This window comes from Triticum aestivum, chromosome 2B (assembly GCF_018294505.1).
Source record: "Triticum aestivum cultivar Chinese Spring chromosome 2B, IWGSC CS RefSeq v2.1, whole genome shotgun sequence".
In the NCBI taxonomy this organism is placed as follows: domain Eukaryota; kingdom Viridiplantae; phylum Streptophyta; class Magnoliopsida; order Poales; family Poaceae; genus Triticum; species Triticum aestivum.
This window is the reverse complement of record NC_057798.1, coordinates 178,557,525-178,561,718: the sequence shown is the minus strand read 5'-3', so window position 1 is coordinate 178,561,718 and position 4,194 is coordinate 178,557,525.

The window sequence follows — 4,194 nt, the reverse complement described above, 5'->3', positions numbered from 1 at the left end:
CGCCCCGGCCTCCAGAGGACATGGGCCGCGCCGGCACCCTCAATCTTGTCGAGCATCCGGTGTACTTTGTTAGTACGGTGCTGCGGGACGCAAGGGCGTGGTACTCAATGCCTCAGAAGCTACTCCTTGCACTGTTGATAGCCTCCCGCAAGCTGTGGCACTACTTTCAGGGCCATCCCATCAAGGTCGTCTCAGTCTATCCCCTAGAAAGGGTGCTCAGGAGCCCCAATTCAGCGGGGAGGGTTGTCGAATGGAATATCGAACTGCAAGCATTCCGGCTAGAATTCAGCACTACCAGGGTCATTAAGGGGGCTGCGCTCGCGGATTTTGTGGCAGAATGGACAGAAGCGCCAGGGCTCAAGCTGGGCGAGTACCGGTCACTCTCCCCGGGGAGTGAAACGCCGGATGGTTGGGTGATGTACTTCGACGGAGCATTCACACGGCAGGGCGCAGGGGCTGGTGCAGTGCTCATATCCCCCACTCAAGACAAGCTTTACTATGTCGTGCAGCTCTGTTTCCAGCATGGGGAGAAGGTCTCCAACAACATAGCAGAGTATGAGGGCCTGATAGCAGGCTTGAGGGCAGCCATCGCCTTGGGAGTAAAGCGAATCACCATCAAAGGTGACTCGCAACTCCTCGTTAACTTCTCCAACAAAGTGTACGAGCCAAAGGATGAGCATACGGAAGCGTACCTCGCTGAGGTTCGCAAGATGGAGAAACAATTTTGGGGACTGGAGTTGCAGCATGTGCCTCGCGGTACCAATCAGGAGGCTGACGACATCGCCAAGAGAGCATCTAGGCGGCTACCTCATGAGCCGGGCGTCTTCGAGGAGCGGCTCTTCAAACCCTCAGCGACGCCGATGTTATCAAGCACGGCGCAGCCTAGGGAGGAACTCCCTCAGCCACCTGCCTCAGGAGCCCCGGCCTGCGGCCCGGCCTCGGGGGCACGCCTGCTTCTGGCGTTGGAGTGTCACATCCCTGGCTCTGACCATGCCTAGTGCTAGCATCTGGTGTTGCATCATGTTTACTTTTCACAGAAAGTTGAAATGGGGATGACAGAACCCCCAGCACCCCCCCTGAAGACAACTAGGGTTTACTAAAATCTTTTTCAATGAATCTGAAATGCCCTTCTAAAATGTCCATCATTTTTGTCCTGGGTTAGAACCTCTGGCAAAATTGGTTCACATTTTTCTAGGACAACATTGGGTCACTAAATTAAATCATACTCTAATTGCATTTGGGCATTTAAATGCTATATAATATTTTAAACGCCCAAATAATACCAAACTGAAATGTTACATGTTGGATATGTTCTAATCAATGGGCATGTGTAGTTTGGTGATTTTTGAAAATGCCTAAGTATTTTTAGAAAAGCCACAAAGTTAAAGAAAAATAGAAAACAGGAAATAAGAGAGAGAGAGAGAGAGACTTACCTGGAACTTACCTGGCGCCCACCAAAGCCCACCTGGCCGGCCCGGTTGGCCAGCCCAGCCCACCTCCTCGCGCGTCGTCTTCCCCATGCCTTCTTGCATCGTGCGTGGTGCGCGCACAGCCGAGCCGCGGCCACCTCCTGCTTCCACATCCTCCTGCCTCCCTGCTCGCTTCCTCGACCGCCTGGAGACGCCCCGTGGCCCCTCTCTCCTCTCCCTCACTCGCTGCTCTTCCTTCCCCTCCTCTGTTTCTCCTACGCGCAGCCACCGAGCACAGTCGTTCCCGCTGACGAGCACCGTCGAGGCCACAGCCACTGCCTCGCCCTGCTAATGCTCTTAGAGGCTCCGCCGCAACCTCTTCTCCCCCCCCCCTCGCCGAGCTACACGAGCCAGGACGGCCCCAAGACGACGCCTGTGGCCTTCTACCCCGACCACGGCCGCCGGATGCCGCTGTCCGATTCGCCGTCTCCGTCGCCTCCCCGAGCACGCCGACCTGCTCTGCTATCTCACAGTGAGCCCCTACTCCGAACCCCTCTCTCCCCGCCGTCGTTTTCCTCCTCCAGCCGCCTTTTCCACTGAAGCCGCGAGCTCCTCGCCACCGGCGATGGTGCAGACGAGGCCATGGGCACTGCAGCCCGTATCTGAGCACACCAGTGTGCTCAGCGCGCCTCCGCGAACCTGCAGCCACTAGTAGCTCCGCCTCCCGTGCCCTCTAGCACCGTACACGACTGCTCCCGAACTCCGGCGCCGCCGCGAGCTCCATTCCGGTGAGCTCCGGCCACCCCAGCTCGAGATGTTGCCACCCCTAGATGCTCGCGAAGCACAGCAACCCATAGCCGTAAACCACGCCCGAAACCATCCCCTGTAGCGCTTTCCCATGGCGTTTTCGTCGTCGGATTTGGTCACCGCCGGCGAAACTCCGACGGGCTGACATGGCAACGTCTTTAGCAGCTAAACACGCTAATTAAACCCACTCCCTGGACACTGACAGTGGGCCCTGCTGCCTAATTAAACCACTATTAGTTTTAAGTTAGTTTAGTTAACAAAACCAGCGGACCCACGCGTCCGGGTTGACTGGCTGATGTGGCAGTTGACCGGACCCACCTGTCTATGGGAATAACAAGCCTGAGTCACTGACATTCAGGACCCACGCGTCAGGTTTGACCTGGACCGGGTCTGTTGACCTGTTCAGGTCAGCATGACGCAATGCTGACGCAGTAAATGATTTTCTGGATTTAAAATTAATCAGAAAATCCAGAAAATGTCCTAAACTTCTAAAAATCATAGAAATTCAACCGTAACTCCAAATGAAATAAGTTATATATGAAAAATGATCAAAAAAATCCAATCTATCCATATGTACTGGTTTCATGCATGATAAAGCAACTTAAACCTGCTGTTTATATCAAAACATGATAGGGCACTATTTAAATTCATAATTTGAGTTTGGGATTGAACCTTTGGTTCAAAATGACCCAAATCCATCTGGTTGTAGTTGCATTAGGCCAACACACTCATATTTCCATGTCATGAGCATGCATCATATTGTGCATTGCATTGATTGTGTTTCCTCTTTGTTTGTCGGTGCGTGTCCCCTCTTAGTAGATGTGTACCGACGATGTGATCGATGACACCGATGAAGAGCTATATTATCTTCAGAAGTGCCAGGCAAGCAAAACCTCCTTGTTCATTCTGATACAATCCCACTCTCTCGCTCCTGCTCTCTTTTACTGCATTAGGATAACACTGATTCAACTATTACATGCTACGGTAGTTGAACCCCTTTTCCTCTGCATGACCTGTCATTGCCACAGTAAATAGATGAAACCCACTAGCATGAGTAGGAGTTTTTTTTACCACTAGCATGAGTAGGAGTTGTTTGAGCCCTGATGTGCCTATTCATTCATGTTTGTTTGTCATGCCTGCTACTGCTTAGAGTTGAGTCAGATCTGATTCATCAGGGATGAATCGGAGGTGTGTGAACATGTCCTACCGTGTGTGAGCTAAGCGTGTGAACACGATTTGGTAAAGGTAGCGGTGAGAGGCCATGTAGGAGTACATGGTGGGTTGTCTCATTGAAACCGTCCTCAGGAACTGAGTTCTGTGTTTGTGATCCATGAACAGCTATTACCACACATTGGGTTCCGGTAACTCGGACCCTCTCGGCTTATTAATCAACTTGATCTCTATCCAGGAGTTGCAACTAGTTTCTGGTGTTTGTAGGTAGTGTTAGTAGTCTACCAAGTGGCACCCGGTACAGGTGGGCTTGGGACAGACTAGGCACAGTGGCACGGTGTACCAAGTGGCACCCGGATGGTGGGCTTGGGAACCCTGCTCACATCATTTGGGGCCGTGAGCGACACCCCGGCCGGATCTCCTTGCGGATGGAACCCGAATAGGCGATAAACCTGGACGAGAGACTTGTGTGGTTAGTCAGGTCGTGGCCGACACCCTCGCTGGGCTTCCGCTTGAAGGTTGCCGAGTACATGTCGTGTAAACGGCGGTAAGTGGTGAGAGCGTGTGTGAAGAAGTACAACCCTGCAGGGTTAATATGATCTATTCGAATAGCCATGTCCGCGGTAAAGGACTTCTGGGTTGCCTGTACAGTTCATAGACAAGTGAAAGTGGATACTCTAAAATGCACAAGATAAGCGTGAGTGCTATGGATGGCGTTCTCGTAGGGAGACGGGAGCGGATCCATAGTGGTGTATTGATATGGTCAATATGTGGACTCGTGTGCGCCACCTCAAAAGAGTTACTTGTA